The 21,089-nt window shown below is 53.3% G+C and overlaps 1 protein-coding gene across 2 annotated transcripts in view; it reads left to right on the plus strand.

Annotated features, from left to right (window-relative positions):
• The window catches only part of NAA15 (N-alpha-acetyltransferase 15, NatA auxiliary subunit), a 703,732-nt gene that overhangs the window by 595,461 nt on the left and 87,182 nt on the right, over positions 1-21,089 (plus strand). The gene's annotated exons all lie outside the window — the stretch shown is intronic.

The raw sequence follows: 21,089 nt of genomic DNA on the forward strand, positions 1-21,089 counted from the left end.
ACTGAACACGACGAGTCCAGCTGTCCACCCTGCGCATCCTTTCGATCGAAGAAGACTATTTGAGATCGAAGGGCTTGACGACACATCATGGTACAGCTCCGGACCCAGAGGGCATCTTTGAAGACCCCGATGTCCCGAAGGAAGATTCCGAGGATCTCGAAATCGTCTCAGAGGCAGAAGACTCAGACGACCTCATCACTCCTGGGCAACGTGTGAGTACTACTGCCCCTACCCCAACCCCTCCAAAACCAAAGGCAGTGGTCAAGACTTCGCCTGTTGTCCCCAGTCGAGACAGAAAACATCCTTCAGAAGCCCCGCCTCTGGGCTTGGCTCCAAAGAAAAAAGACAAGCCTTCCGGTAGCTCGGGACTGAGCAAACCGCATGTAATTGTCCTGCCGGCACCCTCTGCACCGAAGTCAAAAGAACACTCTGCTCCAAAATCGGCGCCGACGCCTTCCACCTCCAAATCGGCTCAGAAAATGCTGAAGCCCCTAGATAAGCCAGCTTCGAACGTTCCCAAGCCTAAAGATCCAGCTTCGTCTCCGAAACAAACATCCTCGGCACCGAAACAGTAGCCTAAGGACTTTGATACGCCTCCTAAGGCAAAAACCCATAAGGATCAACCACAGCCTCGCTTGAAACCGAAAGAATTGGCACCGAAAGCCGTTACCGAGGAACAAGAACTTTTTCACCCAGATTCTATCGATCCAAGGCAGAAAAAGATTTATATAAACACAAAAACAGGACATGTCACGGACACACCATCTGCTCCAGTTCCTGTACACAAGGACTCTGCCACATCGCCTATGCTTCCTTCTTCTCCTACACTGCCTTCTAATCCACCTCCTCTACCTACACCACCCTTACCTGTAACTTCTCCACCACATACACCACCTCCAGATGATGATGACCTGGGGCGAGGGAGGGTGATCCTAATGACCCGTTCACGGATCCAGATACCTCACCATTAGATGATTGGTCATTCCCTATCCCAACAGACCTACCAGACCCACAGCCATATCCCTTAAAACCATCTCCCCCAGATGATCACCTTGGGTTCTGCCAATTAATAAATAGAGCAGCACTTTATCATGGTGTTACAATGCATTCCTACGCACCAGAGGAAGATTTCCTCTTAGATACATTTGAACAATCCCAAAAGTCAGTGCAAATATTACCAATGATCAAAGGAGTCATTAAGCATGCCCCTGAGGTATTTAAAGATCCCGTCCGTGCCATTGTTCCACACCCTAGAATAGCAAAGAAATATAGGCCTGCCCCTGAAGATCCTACTTACATCAAAGGATAGTTGCCCTTGGATTCTCTAGTCGTTTGCAATGCTAGAAAACGCGCCAACTCCCAGACCTCTGGGAAAGCGCCACCCCCGGATAAAGAATACAAATTGCTAGAAGCTTCTGGCAAAAGGGTAGCAGCACAAGCAGCTAATCACTGGCGTATTGCCAACACCCAAGCACTACTGGCACGATATGGCAGGGCACATTATGACCAGTTAGAAAATCTATTACAGCACATTGTAAAACCCAGGCAAATGACCTTATCCAAGAGGGTAAGCTAATTTCCAATGCGTCAATTAAATCTGCACTTGACGCTTTAGACACTGTCTCTAGATCAATCAACACCAGTGTACTCCTTAGACGACCTGCCTGGCTACTCATCTCAGGCTTTAAGCAGGCGGTCCAGACTACCATACTCAGTCAGCCATTCAACCAAGAATATCTTTTTGGCCCGCTGTCGACACTGCCCTTGAAAAAATGAAAAAGGACACTGAGACTGCTAAGTCCATGGGATCGTTACAGTCTCCACAAACGCGTGGCTCCTTTCGGCGCTCCTTCAGAGGAGCCTCCAAAAACATGGGCGCAGACATCTCATCTACATTTAAAGCCACTACACAAACATCCCCCAATAGAGGATATTTTAGAGGCGGATACAGAGGGAACAACAAAGGAAGAGGTTGAGGTAATAACACTCAAACCAGCCACGTCACAAAACAGTGACTTTCCTCCGCTCCCCCTAGACCATTCCACTCCAGTCGGGGGAAGACTAACACAGTACCTACCTGTCTTGAATTCCATCACAAAAGATAGGTGGGTAAGACAAATTATCCAGTATGGTTACTGCCTGGAACTTACAGCTACCTACCCCCCTACCCCTCCCCCCCCACCCCCCCCCCCCACATACCACCCAAACAGTGCCAAATGTCCGCAGACCATCTTGCGTTCCTCAAACAAGAGGTTCTCTCACTGCTTCAAAACCACGCAATAGAGCCAATTCCCTTAGAACATCAAGGAACAGGGGTCTACTCACTGTACTTCCTGATCCCCAAAAAGGACAGAACTCTGAGACCAATACTCGACCTCAGACCCCTAAATCTGTATATACACTCAGATCATTTTCATATGATCACTCTTTAACAAGTGCTCCCACTGCTGCAACAAGGCGATTTCCTTGCCACACTAGATCTCAAAGACGCCTACTTTCACATTCCCATACATCCTGCTCACAGTAAGTACCTAAGGTTTGTAGTGGACGGACAACTCTACCAGTTCAGTCCTTCCATTCGGAGTGACCACCGCACCCAGAGTATTCACAAAATGTCTTGCGGTAGTAGTAGCACATCTCAGAAGACAAGAAATTCATGTCTTCCCATATCTAGGCTAATAAAGGCAAAATCATTTGACCAATGTGTTCTACACACTCACCAAACCATCCAAATGTTAAATAACTTGGGGTTCACGATCAACTACCCCAAGTCGCTTCTCCAACCCTCGCATATACACCAATATCTAGGAGCAACAATAAACACCTCCACAGCGCTAGCATATCCCAGTCCAGCCAGGATAGCCAGTATACAAACCCTTGTCACAAAATTTCAAAACCAACACTCTATTCCAGCCAGAGTGTTCATGCAAATCATTGGCATGATGGCATCTTGCATCTTCATTATGCAAGACTTCAAATGCGTTCCTTACGGGAATGTCTAGCGCGTCAGTGGAGCTAGGCTCAAGGACAACTTACAGATCTGGTGTTGGTGGACAGCCGCACACATCGCTCTCTACAGTGGTGGAACATAAACTTGTCCAAAGGGCGGCCGTTCCTCGAGCCTCTTCCACAGATAGTGCTGCCAACAAACGCATCACTCACAGGATGGGGAGCCCATCTCCTCGGACACACAACTCAGGGCAAATGGACCACTCAACAGAAAGTGCTCCATATCAATCACCTAGAACTACTAGCAGTATTCCTAGCACTAAAATCCTTCCAACTACATGTACAGAACAAGGCTGTCCTCATCCGGACGGACATGACAGCCATGTATTACAAACAAAAACAAGGAGGCACACATTCTCTGCAGCTGTCCCAGCTCGCACAGAACATCTGGAGATGGGCCATTCCTCAGAACATATACCTACTTGCAGAACACCTTCCGGGAGTTCACAATCAGATTGCCTATCTGTTAAATCGACACACACAACAGATTCACGAATGGGAACTACATCCCCAAGTTCTACTACCCTTTTTCCAATAATGGGGCAACCAGACATAGATCTGTTTGCCGCGCACGAAAACGCAAATGCCCAAGCTTCGCCCCCACATTTCCGCACCCGCAGTCAAAAGGAAATGCGATATGGATGAACTGGTCAGGCAGATTTGCGTACGCTTTTCCACCTCTCCCACTCATTCCACTAGTGGTACGCAAGCTCAGGCAGCAATCGCTCATCCTAGTAGCTCCCAGATGGGCACGCCAACCGTGGTTCACAACACTACTGGAACTCTCACAAGTTCCACACCAAAAACTACGTCTCTCCCCGTCCTTAATAACCCAGAACCATGGAGAGATTAGACATCCAGATCCAGGTCAACTGAATCTGGCGATCTGGCTGCTGAAGTCCTAGAGTTCGGTTACCTTAACCTTCCACCAGACTGCATGAACTTATCAAAGAAGCCAGAAGACCTACAACTCGAGCTTGCTATGCTGCTAAATGGAAAAGATTTGCTATTTACTGCACTAACAATAATATACACCCACTGGATGCCTCCATCCAGAACATAATTTGCTACTTACTACATTTACAAAGATGTAATTTAGCATACTCATCCATACGTCTGCATCTAGCAGCACTCGCAGCTTACTTACAAAATCGACAACACTTGTCACTTTTTAGAGTCCCTGCGATCAAAGCCTTGTGGAATCTAAACATTGTTCTTACTAGGCTTATGGAACCTCCATTTGAACCTCTACATAAATGCGAACTACAATTCCTCACATGGAAAGTAGTTTTCCTTATTGCAATCACATCTCTTAGAAGAGTAAGTGAAATCCAGGCTTTAACCATATAAGAACCATTCTTACAACTACATCGTAACAAAGTGGTTCTTAGAACAAATCCAAAATTCCTTCCAAAAGCTTTTCATCTTAACCAGTCAGTGGAATTACCAGTGTTCTTTCCGAACCCAGACTCGGTGGCGGAAAGAGCTCTTCACACCTTAGATGTTAAAAGAGCCCTTCTTTATTACATCGACAGAACTAAATCTTTCCGCAAAACAATTGTTTGTAGCTTTCTCTCCACCACATAAGGGTAACCCCATCTCCAAATCTGGGATTGCTAGATAGATAGTTAAATGTATCCAAATATGCTACCAAAAAGCTAAACGCACATTAACAGTTCCCCCTAGATCGCATTCCACACGCAAACTAGGGGCTTCCATGGCATTCTTAGGGAACATTCCCTTAGAGGGCATTTGTAAGGCAGCCACATGGTCTACAACACACACCTTCACTAAACACTACTGTGTCGATGTACAAGCAAAACAACAAGCTTCTGTGGGCCAAGCGGTCCTTAAAACTTTATTTCAAACCACTGCAACCGATTCAGGTGACCACCGCTAGGGGAGATACTGCTGTATAGTCTATGCTAGTGTGTGACTTGCAGCTCATATGCCTCGAACGGAATATGCTACTTACCAGTATGCATCTGATCTGAAAGAAACACGTTAGTTAGATTCCTCACCTTAGAATATCCCCAGGCGTCAGACTGGATCCGGAAGATTTTTCGTCAGCAATACCCCTTGTGCGTCGCCAGCGGCTCCGCGTCCGTCGTCGGCGTCGTGCGCCGGAATGACGTCGTCGGAGTACTTAGACGCCGCCCTCGCGCGCTGACTTCGGTTCTTCTTTTTTCCGCGCCAGTAAGCACCGATCCGGGAGAGCTACCCCTTTAGTCCATTTTTGACTAACTTTTTCGACTCTTTTTGGTCACTTCTCGACTCTGGTGCCGGTAGGATGCCTGGTTTCAAGGCCTGCGACGACTGTCAACGACGGATGTCGGTGACCGATCATCACCGCCGGTGCCTGTACTGCTTGGGCCTCGACCATGGCGCGGCTTCGTGCTCCGATTGTATGGCCCTGACCTCGAAAGCTAGGCGGGAGCGGTCCCGCAAGCTTCTTGAGCTTCGCTACTCGGCTCTGCGCCGCTCTCGATCCCGGTCCAGGAGGAGGTCCAAGGATCGGACGCGGAGCCGCACTCGACATCGTCACTCGTCTGGCTCGAAGTCTTCGGGTAAGTCGAGGCACTCCAAGAAGTCCAAGAGGCGACACCGCTCTTCGGACTCCCCTCGCCGGTCGCGCGACTCGGCCGAGGGTCCGGGTGGTTCCACCCCCGCGGCTCCGCAGGAGCCGCAGGTGCCGCGCAAGTCCCCATACCCGACGGTCCCTGGGACTGACGCGACGCCGGCGGAGGTCAGTGCCTTCCTCTCGGTCATGAGGAGCTTGGCCCCGCCGTCGACGCCCGCTGGCGCGCCTTCGGGCCCCGCGGACTCGACTGGGCGACCTCGCGTGCTGGTGGCTCCGGCCCCGGCGCCGTTGGAGGCTCCGGCCCCGACGCCGCAGGTCCCCGAGGGGCCCAAGTCGACGCCGGTCGACCTCGTTACGCCTCCTCTGCCGGCGCCGACACCGACACCACCCCCGACGCCGGCTCTGGTCGACGTCGATCCCCGGTTCAGCCCCTGTCCGGTCCCGACGCCGATGCGGCGGCGCCCGACGCCGCATCCGACGCCGCTAGAGACACATATTGTCTATCGACCGGCTCCGATCATTCCTCCTGTTTACCAGGAATCGGATGACGGGGGCGAATGGGAGGGGTCTGACGACCCTATGGCCTTTCAGGGCCAACTTCCACAGGACTGGGCAGATGAACTGGGGGGAGGCCAGTGGTTTGGATACCTCACCGGACACTGGATTCATCTCTCCTCCGACTGTGGCTTCGGAGGAGGGTGCAGCTTTTTCTGTGGTGCTGCGCAAGGCGGCCGAAGCCCTTGGGCTTGAGCTGCCTGCCGTGGCTGTGAGGACTAACATCCTCACTGAGGTGCTTCAGTCTGCCGCTTGCTACATTGAGCCTCTGCTGCCATTCAATGAGGCCCTCACTGACGTTCTGCAGGGCACCTGGTCCAAGCCCTCCACAGTCCCTCCTGTGGATAGGAACATTGCCAGGCGCCACCGCCCTGCTCCGGGCGACCCCAGTTTTCTGTCCCCACACCCCACCCCCGAGAGTCTGGTTATCCAGGCCTCTACCTCCCAATCCTCCTTCCCGTCCGCTCCTCCGGACCGGGATTCCAAGAGACTGGAACAGTTTGGTAAGAAGCTGTTCTCCTCGCTCAGTTTGGGCCTGCGGTCTTTGAACACCGCCTGTCTCTTGGACCGTTATTCCCACTCTCTGTGGGATGCGGTAGAGGACGTGCTGCCACTGTGCCCGGAGGAGGCCCGGGCGCTGCTTTCCTCGGCTCTGGCCGATGGGAGAGATGCAGCGCGCCATGCAATCCGATGTGGACTCGACACTACGGACTCGCTGGGTAGGGCGATTTCTACCACGGTGGCGCTTCGACGTCACGCCTGGCTGCGGTCCACGTCCTTTTCAGGGGATGTCCAGAGCACCCTCATGGACATGCCTTTTGATGGCGCTCGCCTTTTTTGGTGAGACAGCGGACAGTGTGCTGGCTCGCTTCAAGGACTCCCGGGCTACGGCCACGTCCTTGGGCCTATCGGCTACAAACTTCAGCTTATCGCTCCTTTCGTGGCCAAGGAAGGGGCACCTCCTCACGTCCGCCTAGCCACCGGCCGCAGAACCAGCCTGCACGCGGTCGCGGACGTGGTTTCCGCCGAGGCGGTACTGGAGGACGACGCGGTCAGTCCACATCCACCCCGGCAGCATCCACCTCAAAGCCTTCCTAGTCCGAGCTTTCAGGCCCATTCCACGCCAGTGGGAGGCCGGGTTCGCCATCACCTGTTCCACTGGCGTACCATTACTTCGGACAGGTGGGTGCTGCAAATCGTCCGAAGGGGCTACTCCCTCCCCTTCGAGACGACCCCTCCAGCCATGCCACCGCAGCACCACCATATCTCGGAGGATCATTTGAATCTTCTGCGAGAGGAAGTTTCGGCCCTCTTGGCCAAAGAGGCCGTCGAGCGCGTTCCGAGCCCAGAAGTAGGTCGTGGTTGTTATTCCAACTACTTTATGGTTCCCAAGAAGGGCAAAGGGGGCCTACGCCCTATCTTGGACCTCCGGAACGTCAATGCCTTCCTCCGGAAGGAACGGTTCAAAATGTTGACTTTGGCTCAGGTTCTAGCTGCCCTCGACCCTGGAGACTGGATGGTAGCGTTGGACTTGCAGGACGCATATTTCCACATCCCCGTCCTGCCGGCCCACCGGCGTTACCTGCGGTTCACGGTGGGTCACGGTGGGTCAGGAGCACTTTCAGTTCACCGTGCTCCCCTTCGGCCTTACCAGTGCCCCTCGGGTGTTCACGAAAGTGATGGCGGTGGTCGCAGCTCATCTGCGCAGATCAGGGGTTCCAGTCTTCCCCTATCTTGACGACTGGTTGTTGAAGGCGGGCTCGCCCCAGGCAGTCGTCTCCCACCTCCAGACTACGGCGGATCTCCTGCATTTGCTGGGGTTTTCCATCAACGTGCCGAAGCCACACCTGAGCCCCTCTCAGAAGCTCCTTTTCATCGGAGCGGTTCTCGATTCGGCGCAGTTCCGGGATCATCCCCCGGAACAGCGGGTCCGGGATATACATGCCCTGATGCCCATCTTTCGGCCTCTATCCTGGGTTTCGGTCAAGCTAGTGTTGCGGCTTCTGGGGCTGATGGCCTCCTGCATCCTACTAGTGCATCACGCCAGGCGGCGCATGCGGGTTCTGCAGTGGGACCTGAAGTTTCAGTGGGCCCAGCATCACGGCAAATTGTCCGACCATGTCTTGATCTCGGAGGGCACTGCACAGCAGTTGCAGTGGTGGCTCACGGACCGCGATTGGGTCACGGGCAAGAGCCTCTCCCTACCCCTACCGGAGCATGTCGTAGTGACGGATGCGTCCCTCCTGGGATAGGGTGGCCATATGGGAGAGGCGGAGATCAGAGGCCTCTGGTCTCCGGCGGAGTCTCGCCTCCACATCAACTTGTTGGAGCTGAGAGCGATCCGACTTGCACTGAAAGCCTTCCTTCCCTCTGTCCGGGGAAGTGTCGTGCAGGTGTTCACGGACAACACCACCGCCATGTGGTATTGCAACAAACAGGGCGGGGTGGGGTCGTGGACCCTTTGTCAGGAGGCTCTGCGCCTCTGGACATGGCTGGAACACCAGGGCATCACCCTGGTGGTTCAACATCTGGCGGGCTCTCTGAACGCCAGAGCAGACGAACTCAGCTGCCGGTGCATGATGGATCATGAATGGCGTCTGAACTCCGAGGTGGCGCAAGGTCTCTTTCAGCAGTGGGGAGAGCCTTGGTTAGATCTATTCGCCACCGACGAGAACACGCAATGTCAGCAGTTCTGCGTGTTGGAATTTCCAAGGCGGCACTCGCTCGGCGACGCTTTTCGTCGCGAGTGGAGTTGCGGTCTGTTGTACGCCTTTCCGCCTATACCACTTCTGCCCAGAGTGCTGAAGAGGATCAGGCGCGACCGGGCCCAAGTCCTCTTGGTGGCTCCGGATTGGGCACGAAGGTACTGGTATCCCGAGCTACTCAGTATGTTGACCGATCCTCCGATACGTCTGCCCCTTCGGGAGGATCTTCTGTCGCAGCAGCAGGGGGCGGTCCTCCACCCGAACCTGTCCAGCCTCCACCTCCATGCGTGGAGATTGAGCGGCGGCAGTTGATGCCATTTGACTTGCCTCCTGAAGTCTGTGATATCATTCTGGCAGCCAGGCGTCCCTCCACAAAGACGGTATACGCCTGCCGGTGGAACAAATTTGTGGCATGGTGCACAGCAAAGGCTGTGGATCCCCTTTCCGCCCCTCTTTCTGAGGTTCTCCTCTTTCTTCTTTCTTTGGCCCGGCAGGGCTCTGCCCTGGGCACCTTGAAAGGTTATCTTGCTGCCCTCTCTGCCTTCTTACGGCTTCCTGATCAGCCCTCTCTTTTCAAGTCCCCTGTAGTGTCACGCTTTCTTAAAGGCATTACTCACACGTTCCCTCCTGTCCCTTTCGTAATGCCTCAGTTGGACTTGAATCTTGTCTTAACATTCCTGATGTGCGCTCCCTTTGAGCCGCTTCACAATTGTACTCTTCGTCTTCTAACTCTTAAGACTGCTTTCCTGGTAGCCATCACCTCGGCTAGACGGGTGAGTGAGCTCCAGGCTCTATCGTCCAAGCCTCCTTTTCTATCTGTTCATCCGGACAAGGTTGTCCTTCGGCCTCGTCCTTCCTTTCTACCGAAAGTGGTGACCCCCTTTCATCTTGGGCAATCTGTCACCTTGCCCACCTTCTTTCCGCCTCCGCATCCTTCCACAGAGGAAGAGCGGCTCCACCGTCTGGACCCAAAACGTGCGCTCTCCTTTTATTTTGACCGCACAAAACAGTTCCGAGTGGACGACCAGCTTTTCGTTGGCTACGTGGGTGCAAAGAAGGGAAAAGCTGTGCACAAACGGACCATCTCCCGGTGGGTCGTTTTGTGTATAAAAATCTGTTATTCCTTGGCGAAAAAGGACCCTCCTGTTGGGCTGCGAGCCCATTCTACTCGGGCCACAGCGGCTACTACTGCTTTGGGACGGGGAGTCCCTTTGCAGGACATCTGTCAGGCGGCGACGTGGGCTTCGCTGCACACGTTTGCCAGGCACTATTGCCTAGACAGCCAAGTCCGGAGGGATGGCTTCTTTGGCCGTTCTGTCCTCCAGGACTTTCTGGTGTGATCTTGGTTCGCAGACCCACCACCGGGGTTGGTATTGCTTGGGTATCTATTCTAAGGTGAGGAATCTAACTAACGTGTTTCTTTCAGATGAACAAGTTACTTACCTTACCGAAGGTAAGTAACTTGTTCTTCTTGGCATGTAGAGCTGCAGATTCACACACGCCCACCCACCTCCCCAGGACCTGTATCGGTTCCTGTTCTATCTTACTTAGATATACACACACAGACATCTCTTTTTCCTCTACTAACTCCATCATTTCCCAACATGGCGAAAAACAATCCAACGATGGAGTTGATTCCCATGTGCACTATCGTCCAAGGGAGGAGTCACCAATCTTGTGACTACAAAGACTTCTTCCAAGACAACAAGGTGCAAGCATCCAAGCCCAACACCAGATGGCGATCTACTATGCTAGTGTGTGGATCTGCAGCTCTACATGCCAAGAACAGATGCATACTGGTAAGTAGCATATTCCTTTCTCAGAATGAGATGCTTTAGATAAATACTTTCAATAGGCAATAGACCTTTGAATTCAATGTTACAGTTGTTGCAATAGGCAACACAATTTCAAACACAATTATACATTGAGCTCAATGGGAATTTCTAGTTAAATGCAATAGATTACTTTTTGGATTACTTTTCTTACCACAGGACTGGATCCTAGATTCAGTCCTGGGACAGTTCCTGTAAACAGTGGAGTAAAAACGTTTTGGTTACAGTAGTGATTTTTGAGGAATATTATTGTATTTTAAAAGTTGACACTTTAAAACTTTTGCACATAGAAGAATCACCAATGTTATCCTATGGGAGGAAATTCACTTAGCAGGTAGGTGGGGTTGTGGTTACTTTTTCTAACTCAGTGTTGGATCCTGGATCCAGCACTGGGGCATCTCCTGTAATCAGTTGAAGGAATGGGTTTTGGTTACACAGGCGATTTTTAACGACTATTTGTAAGTTTCTAAAATCGACACTTAGAAACTTTTTCAGCAAAAACCAGGCAATGTTATCCTATGGAAGGAAATTCAAATTACAGGTAAAGTATGTTCTCGTTACTTTTGTAATCCAGTGCTGGGCTTCTAGGTTCAGCACTAGGACATCTATCTAAAACAGGTAAGCAATAATGTTTTCACAGTTGGTGCAATTTTTTTTTTTTATTATTTTTTTTTGAAAATTTTGTTATTGTGCAGAAAGAAGGTTACAAGCACGGGCCTACAACCACCAGGGCCGGCCGCTAGTAGGTAAAAGATCAAACAGTGCAATCACAATGACTGGCCCACCGGGGCTCCGCACCCTACAGATGAGCAGGCTGCACATAGAGGAAATCAGGATACACCCTTTTAACATAAATAACAACTTAAAACAAAGGCGAGGCAAGAAAACATAAAATGGGCGTCTGGCCACAGCAGGGGTGCTTCCATATCCGACCACCCGATGGCAGTCGAAAGCAGGGAAACAAAGAGGTGGGGGGGGGGGGGAGAGACGGGAATACTAATCTATACTCAGATGTGCCAGATAAGTAAGGAACCATCAAGGATCAGGGGGACAAGGCTACATCAGACGTTTCCACCAGGGGGGGGAGCACAAATACTTCCACGATACGCATTCCACTGCCCCCAAATTCTGTTCCAAGCCCCGGGTTTACCACAAGCCACATACACAGTCTTTTCCCTGAACATGCACCAGTCCATGTTCTCCTTCCAGACAGACACGGTGGGGGGCCGCTGCGAACCCCAAAGCTGCGCTATGTCCCTCTTTGCTATCATGTTCCCCAGGGCCGCTCACCGAGTCTGGGCCGCGTTATAGTCATTGGGCTCCCACACATTCAGCACACAACGACGCACCTCCGGCAACAGCGTGACCCCGGTGACTCGCCTCATAACCTCATGCACCTGACGCCAGTATTCCACCACCTCGCGGCACTCCCACAGGATGTGGAGAAAGGTGGCACTGTGCCCACAGCCAGTTGGTGCAATTTTTAAAGAATATTTGTAGTTTGCAAAAATCGACACTTAGAAGAAATTTCACAGAAAAATGGCCAATGGTTTCCTATGGAAGAAAATTGGGTAAACGCTAAGTATGGTTGTAATTACTTCTCAGGGTCAGGGCTGGGCACCAAGATCCAGCACTAGTATCTCTCCTGATAGCAGGTGAGTAAATTCGTTTTCGTAATTTGGCTGATTTTAGAGGAATATTTTAAAGTTTCAAAACTCGACACTTAAAAGAATTTCCAAGTGAAACCAGTCAATGTTACCCTATGGAAGAAAAGAGTTATCGGCATTTGGGTAAGTACTCGACTGGCAGAGTTAAGGTTCTGGGCATAGACTCAGGGGTCTCCCATGGTCAGGTAAGTACACTTGTTATACCCTCAGCGGCACATGGGGCAGCCGGGTGCAGAGAGAGTTAGGCCCAATGTTAGCCTATGGGAGGCAGGGGGCCTGTGGTTGGTGGCTGCTAGCAGGCAAGCCATGCGGCTGTGGGAGCTGGGCTCCTGGTCACTCACTCAGGGCAAGTGGGGAAGAAAAATAGGACTGAGGTTGCACTCCCAGGGGCACTCGGGCGCTTAATGGATTGCAATGGAGAAGCTTATGAACGAACAAAGGCTGCAAGCTCGGGGACGAAGATTCTTCAGGTGCGACCACCACTTCGAGAGGTAAGTTGGGTAGTTGGGTGATAGTTAGGCACCTAGGAGTTGGGCACAGAGTGCAGGGGTTCCTTTTGGCGTCTGGAAATCTTACCCTCTGCTGGTCGCGGTTGGAGGGGTCTCTGGTTCTGAGGCTGCAGGCGTCGTCAGGAGCGTCGAGGTGGGTCCTTGGGTGCTGGATTTGGGGTCACAGTCCCCAGGGGGACATCCTCTTAGTCTTTGTCCACTCCGGCACAGGCCAGGCTTGGCGGGTGCAGAGTGTGCAGGGTTTGCAGTTCCTGGCTTATGCCAGGGGTCAGTTACTTGCTTTGAGTAGTACCACTGCTCGTGGGAGTCCCACTTGCTCAGAGTCACAAGGTAGCCAGGTCCTCCGGGCTTTGTGAGGTTGCTGACCACTGCAGATGCCGGGTTTTAGCAGGAGCAAGTTCGAGGGTCAACAGGCCGGTAGGGCTGGGGACAAAGCAATTGGTGTTTCCCTCGTGTTTAGCAACTGCACAGCGGGTCTTCTTGTTTCTTGATCTTCTTTGCTGTTTCGGAATCTGGATCTCTGGCAGGAAGGTTCAGGGTGTCCCTAAATAAGAACATTTATGGGCGTTACAGGTAGGGAAAGGGCAGGGACCAACTGGTCCCCTCCCTGGGGTGGGTACGCCCCCTATCCTGCCACTCTCCTGTGGGAGGGGGGCAGTAACCTAGTCCTGATTTGGCAGGGCATCCCATCTTCAAGATGGCGAGAGCCCGGAGATGTGCTTCACCTCGCCTCGCCCACCTGAGGGGTGTAGTTGGCAGAGGCTGGCACACCCCCTTTCCTTCCTTGAGGATTCCAGACAGTCTTCCCGCCAGAGTGGGGGTCAGAACCGGTAGGGGCCAGTTGCTGAGTACAGCAAGTGGCCTGGAGAAGCTCACAAATGCAGCATGCCTTTGAAGCTTCCCCTGCCCATCCTGGGGGTAGGAGACCTAGCACCTCGCCGAGGATGTGCATTGTTGCTGGCCCAGGAGAGCGGATGGCTCTCTACCCAGGGGTCCTGCAACATGTCTGCTGTGTGCCAGCCTAGGCAGCCCCTCAGACAAGACGTGGATTGTAGGTTAGGTCCAGGGGGCATCTCTAAGATGCCATCTGTCGTGCATTGTACATTAAATCCCACACTGGCATCAGTGCGGGTTTAATGTGCTGAGAAGTTTGATACCAAACTTCTCAGTCTTCAGTGTTGCCATCATGGTGCTGTGGAGTTTGTGTTGACGATCTCCTAGCACCATATACTCTTACATGGCAGCACAGCACTTACAGTGCCCAGGAATGGACCTGGCTATTGTAGGGGCACAGGGCTCATGCACCTCTACCCACACCACTGGCATAGGGCACCCAGCTAGAGGGGTGGCTGATGTGTGCCAGGGCAGTGTGTGTTGTGGGCATGGCACACAGGGATGTGTGCCGTGTCGAGTCTCTGTTTTGTTCTGCACCCAGATAATCAGCCTGCAAGGGCAGTGTGTGTATGTCAGAGTACAGGGCCTCTAAGGGTGGCACAGTACGTGCTGCAGCCCTTGGGGGCCTTCTCTGGTTACAAGGCCCTGGGTACCTAGTGTACCATTTACCAGGTGCTGACATGTGGCCAGAGATGCCAATTGGGTTTAGGCTTCAACACAGTTTTTGGGAAGGAACATAGGCCTTGGGGACCTGATTGGCCGGAGCCCAGGGCACACTCCGTGAAAGTACATCAGCAAGAAGTGGGGGCATACCTTGCAAGAAAGATGGCACTTACTCACATCCCTCAGTTCCAGCAATTAAATGATTCCCTCTTGTGGTCCGCCTACTGATTGCACCGGAAGATTCCTCGCCTCTCCTTTTATTCTTCAGCTACATTCCGGCCTCCTTGAAGCTCTCCTGGTGCATGCTGGGTTTGGTAGTCCACATCCCAGCCAGGTGTTGTCCTGTCACGGTGGAGGCCGTGCTCACTTGTGTTATTTTGGAGATTTTAGAGCCTCTTCTGGCCATCCCTGTATCTGGGTCAGCAGCAGACAAAAAGGCCTGTCTCAATCTCTCCCGGGCAGTTTGAAGTGCCGCAGCCAGATCAACCAGGAACACAGAGCACTTCCCAGGGGACCTCCTCCTTACAGGCGCACAGCGAGAACGGGCCGCAGGGCTGTGCAACGATACCAGGAGCCACAGCCCTTCCAGCGTCACTCGTCCGACTTTCCTCTCTGGAACCTCTGCTGCCGCGAACCGTATTGACCTCAGGTAAGGGGTGAAAGCGAGAGCCCTTCAGAAAGCAGTCAGCCTAGCCGGACGCCATCTTGCTCACCCTTCTATACGAATGACTCGTGTATTTCGAATTAATTCGTTTTGGTGCTTTTAAAATGCTGTACACTTGTTCCTCTGTATAAGCCTTGCTGCTCAGAGCCGCATCTATCCAGGGTTGAGCTGAAGGTTCGGCAAACGAAACCTACTGGTCCTAAAGCGGTTTGTAAGTGTATTACATGTTGGAGTCGCACAACCACACCATATAATACACTGAATTTCTCACAGCACTCATATGTGACTTCTCATCACTTCTGGAGTGGAATGACATCAGCGCGGAGCCACACAATGTCACCTACCGCATGAGAATACTGCTCTAAAGTTTCCGGATCCAGTTTGACACCTGGGGAAAAGTTCACCAGGTTAGGAATGAAATTAAAAATATTCTATATGGTGCACTACTGCCTGAAGGAGTCTACGTGCTGCCTGCCACAGAAGAAGACAAAAATATTGAAGTTAGTGAAGGAAATCCTAACGGGGAAAAAGGAGAGGGCTAAAGATGAAAACACCATGTCTTCAGGACTTTCCTCAAAGAAAGAAGGTCTGTACATTTCTTCAAAAGAGAGAAAGGGAGTTTCATGTTTTGACTGTACAATGAACGAAACCTCTGCCTCCCTAGTGGACTCTCATAACCTTGGGGATCATCACGCTATAGGCCAAGCAGGACCGCAGGATCCTAGACGGGCGGTACTAGCTGAATATCCATTTCAAATAATCTGGGCCTAAGCCATGCTAGGCTTTAAAAGCAGTGAAAAGTGCTTTGAAGTCAAAGTGCTTGCAGATGGGTTGCCAATGGAGCGAAGGCTTGCAAACCAGAATGATGATGGGAGACCCTAAGTCACATTCGCGCCGCAGCGTTCTGCAGGACTTGTAATTTTTCTGAGTGTCTGCTGCAAGTTGACATATAGTGTATTATAATAGTCCAGTTTTGAGAGCACCAGAGTAGTGACCACCAACTTCTGCATATCTTGAGGATTGATCTTGAGGACAAAAAAAGATTAGAAGGTCATAGCACTAATGTGCTTATCAAGCAAAAGTTTGTCATCGAAGATGATCCCAAATGTTTTTGCTTTAGAGATCGTAGTTTGTAGAGTTCCTACTTCCTGTGGCCACTAGGTTGGGGACCAGAAAGATATATTGTTGCCCAGCAGGAGCACCTCGGTTTTACCGGTATTTAGCTTTAAAATATTGTTGGACATTAAATTACTGGTCTTCAGCATGCAGCTATGAAATCTGCTAGCTGCGTCTTCTGAGTTGCCGGCCAATATAACTATCTGGGTGTCGTCTGCGTAACTAACAACTGAGAACCCAAGCTTTTTATTTAGTGCAGCCAAGGCGGGGTAACATAAAGATCTGATAGAGACTACTAGCCGCAGATTCCTTCACGCAGAATTATCTTCAGGCATAAGACTGGATCCACTTTTTGCCACAGCATCCCTGCGTGCCGTTTGCCGGGGCAATATTACACGACACCACTCAGGCGTCGTCCGCGTACGTGACATCAGCGAGGTCACATAAGACCCGCTCCAGCACGCCTACGTAAGTGTTTTCCTTTTCCGCGTGCAACGCGGATCCGTTCTTTGCTACGGGCCTGTTTCGGGCCCTTTTCTTCCATTCTATTGGTGAAACAGTGTGCGAATGCCTTCGGGCTTTAAAACGTGCACGTTTTGTGGGCGTCTTATGTTGGCGACGGAGCACTGAATGAAACTTCTCTCGGCGCGCCTCTCCAGGTCGACGTCCTCCCCTTGGTCTGCTTCGGCGGACGGCTTCAGGTCCGGCAGTGGTCGTCGTCCTCTCCTTTCTCCGCTGTCACGTGAGCGTCGCTCCCTGGTGGGTAAGTGTCGCAGTTTGTCCCCGGAGGCTGGTTGCCAGCCTCCTGGGGGCGTGGATGCTCCGCGGGTGATGCGGCCCCGCGTGTTGTCCTACCCACCGTTTCCCGGTGCTGGGGTGTCGAGAGTCCAGATGGAGGCTTACGCGGCTGCTTTGCATGCCTCGCTGGCGTTTCCCTCTCCTTCACCTTCTGGGGCGTCGGCGGATCCCTCGCTCTGCGCAGGGCCCTTCGTGGCGCCACTGGCCCCAGCTGGGTCGGATCCAGGTTTGGAGGATGTGGTTCTGTCGAGGTGCGGCTCCTCTGGGGCACCTCCTTCAGGCCATGGCGTCTCTGCCTCGCTGCAAACTCCTGCGGGGGTCCCTGTGGTGTCGCGGGAGGTCGCCGGGGCTCGGATCACATCCCCGAGCCCCTCTCGGTCCATTGGCAGGGTGATGCTGTCGAAGGCCGAGGTGACGCCGCTATGGCGCAGGCAGCAGCTGGACCGTGCGGAGCCACAGGGGTCGGTGGACACTCCTCGTCCCGCTCCGGGTCGAGGGTGGACACCTCGTCCCTCTCCGGGCCCCCCTCGTACCTCCTCCCAGGCGGCTGCCTTATTGGATGGCGAGTCGGAGGTTGTATCGTCCCTGGCGCCGCCACAAGGGTTGCCGGGCGACCTTCGCCTCCTTCTGGACCATGGCCGGCGGAGGGCTTCGGGACCGGGCCAGTCCCGTTCCCCCACGCAGGTGGTTGCCTCGGCGGGGGTCGGGCCGGCGCCGCTCCGAGGCCGGTGCGGCTCCAGCCCCACTCCGGTCCCCGCTCCGGGACGACTTGGAGGTCCCTTGCCCGGCGACACCGGATGGTGCCGGTGTCTTACCTCAAGCAGCAGACTCTACGGACCCGCGCAGGGGTCGTTCTGCGGAGTCTTCTTCGGACTCTCCCTCTTCTCCGGAGGCAGGCTGCATATTGATATCGTCCTCCCCGAGACTGCCCGCCGTGTAGTGTCCTTTTTACCGGCTTCGAAGGGCAGCTCCTCATCCTTCCTGAGGCAGAGGGGTCTGTCGGAAGAGAGGCAGGTCCCTCCCCCTGACTTCCAGGTCTGGCTCTTGCCCGCCCCGCTTGGCCTCGGGGACGGCCACATTAGTTTGCAGGCGTCGCCCAAGGAGGAGCTGCTTTCGCCACCGCGGGGCTCTACGGATGCGGCCTTCGCTCAAGCGGTGTCCACGACTGTGGGCGTCCTCCGCATGGGTGACCCGGTGGCTCACTTTCCGGTGGACCATCTGTTGGAGGTCCTCCACCAGGGCTCTGGTGAAAGAGAACTCTTGCTCCCATTTGAAGGTTCGCTCCTTACGGCCTTGACGGGGGCTTGGAGGCGTCCTGCCTCAGGGGACCCGGTGCCTCCGCAGCTTCTGCATCGACACCTTCCGACGCAGCGTGACCCAGCGTGTCTGTCCATTCACCCCTCAGCCACCAGCCCTCTTTTGCGGACTGCTTTTCCCTTCCTGCCGCCCCTGTTGGCTCCACCGTCCAGAGAGGCCCGCTGGCTGGACATGCAACATTTTCGCCTCGACCATCGCGGGCCCTTAACGCATTGTGTGTGCTGGCTCAGGCCTCCTCCTGTTTGTGGGACTCGGCTGAGTCTCTGGGGACTGCTGCGTCACAGGAGCCTGCGTAGGTGGATTTGCGGCATCATGCCTTGGATGGCCGGGAGCTTGTGACGTTTATTCTCCGCTCCGCTCTGGACATCTCTGAGGCGCTGGGCCGGCCATGGCTTCCTCGGTCGCGCTCAGTCGCCATGCTTGGCTTCGGAATGGTGTCTTCCCTGAAAATATTCGGGAGAGGCTCATTGATCTCTCATTTGATGGCAGTCTGTTGTTGCATGACCCGGCCGACTCCGCCATCCAGAGGCTCTTGGCGGGTCTCCGTCCTCCTCCTCCGCCTTGTCCTCCTCCTCCGTCCCCTCCTCAGTGACTTCTGAGTTAGGGTTGCTTCTGGGCCTTCTTAGGCAGACTGTTATAGTTTTCTGCCCAATTACGTCCTTCCTTGGGACTTTGGCATTGTTGGCTGCTGGACGGCCCTTTTGTTGTTGTGTGAGTTCTGCAGGAGTTGTTGCACAGACTTGGCCCTGAGATTGGGCCTTCTGCTTTGCTTGGGCTGCTGTCAATCCTGCTGCGGGGTTGCTTTTTTCCCCATGGTTCCTTTGTTTCTTCCTCTGCTGCGGAAGTTCTTCCAAAGAGGGTTCCCATATCTTGGGACTTCACGTGCCCTATGTGGAGTTATGGTGGCTGTCAAAAGGCTTGCGCTGTGCTGGAGGGTTCTGGTTGCCTTTGGGTACCTATTCTCCATGGTGTTTACGTAGGTTGCTTTGCTTCCTGCGGTTGTGTGCGCGGCCACTCGTGGTGGTGGCCCGGGCCTCTCCCTGCTCCCGTTCTGCGGTCTGGGGCGTCTGTGTTCTCCCTTGCCAAGCGTTGCCTACTCGGCCTTCCTGGGCCCTCGGGTGGTTCTTGCTTCTGGCCTTGTCTGCCAGCATTGTTCTGGCTGGCAGGCTGCTCTCCATCTGGAGTGGGCTTGCCTTCTTCTCCCTATTTGGCTCTCTAGGCTCCTTCTTCTTCGGTCTTCCTGTTTTGGCATTCGGCGAAAGCTGCGTTGCCTAGTGGGGTGCTTCAGCCTCTGTCCTTGCCTCCTCTGTTGTGAGCGTACAAGCCTCCTTACCTCCTACGTCCCCTTGGGGTCGATAGGGTTTTGCTTGTGGGGGTTCCCTTGGCCTGGCAGAGGCGAAGTTCTACCTGGTCCACAGATCTGGTCCCCTGTGGCGCCTTCTGGTCTGCATTGGCTAATGGGGTCCTTTTGCAGACCTTCCTTCCCAGGGGTATTGCTAGGGTATCTATTCTTTGTGAAGGAATCTGCGGCTATTAGTCTATCAGATGTACAAGTTACTTACCTTCGGTAATGATGTATCTGGTGGACGATTCTAGTCGCAGATTCCTTCACGGCCCGCCCTTCCTCCCCTATTCTGCGAGGACCTTGGGGTTGGTCTTCGGTACTCGCCTCCTGGTGGGGGGGCTGTGTCTCCTGTGAGTGCCTTCATTGTTGTTGACGGGTGGCTCCGTCTGGGGGCGGTTCATTCCTCCCTGGTTCTTTGGAGGATGGGGCTCCGGTGCCCTGCTGCTCTGGCTACTCCAGGTTTCAAGGGGATTGCTTTCTATCCTGCCCTCCCTTCCTTCCTTCCATCGCTGTCCTCTGATGAGGGGCCTTGGACCATGTCTTGACTTGTCCCTTGTGGGTGGTTGCCCTCTAGGTTGGGGTGGCTTGGAGGTTTGTTGTCCCTGTCTGTTTTGGGACTGGTCCCATTCCTTGCTCAGGCTGGGAGAAGTGGGTTTACTGCGTGTGCCATGACTTTTATGCATGTTTCTGCCTCTAGGGTAGAGGGATGGGAGGCTATCTATGTGCTGGCAGGGTGATGCCACAGGTTTCGGCTTGTTCTTTCTTCTTCCCTGCCCTTGGGTTCTGCGGTGTTGGCACTCCTCTGGTGGTGGTGTTAGTCACTGTTTCTTTCTATTTGTTTCTGCTCTTCGCACACGGTTCCCATGCTTCCACAGTTTATCTGATGGTTCCGTGTTGTGGTGCGGAAAAGTTCTCCGGAGAAAACTGACGTAGGCGCGCCGGGGCGGGTCTTATGTGACCTCGCTGACATCACGTACGCGGACGACGCCTGGGCGGAGTCGCGTGATGTAGCCCTGCCTCCGGCACGCAGGGATGCTGTGGCAAAAGGTATCCGGATCCGGTCTCGCGTCTGGGGATAATTCTACATGAAGGAATCTGTGGCTAGAATCGTCTCTACCAGATACATAGTTACCGAAGGTAAGTAACTCGTACATTAAAAAGCGTAGGGCTCAAAGATGAGCCAACAGAACACTGCATGGTAGCGAGAAGGTGCTGGAAGAGAATTCATCCGGGTCACTAATTGTTCTCTCTGAATGAAAGGATTTTAAAAGGGCCAGAGCAGAGCCCCTAATGGTTGTAGAATGGAGCCGGTCAGAGTATTTCTAGAAATATCACCAAAAGTAAGTGACTTGTTCACCTAGTCATATCATGCTCAATGTAGATTTATTCTGGGTATTTTTTGGCAGGGTCCTAGGTGGCTAGCTTCCTTCCTGT

The sequence above is a fragment of the Triturus cristatus genome, chromosome 2_2 (genome assembly GCF_964204655.1).
Source record: "Triturus cristatus chromosome 2_2, aTriCri1.1, whole genome shotgun sequence".
NCBI lineage: Eukaryota > Metazoa > Chordata > Amphibia > Caudata > Salamandridae > Triturus > Triturus cristatus.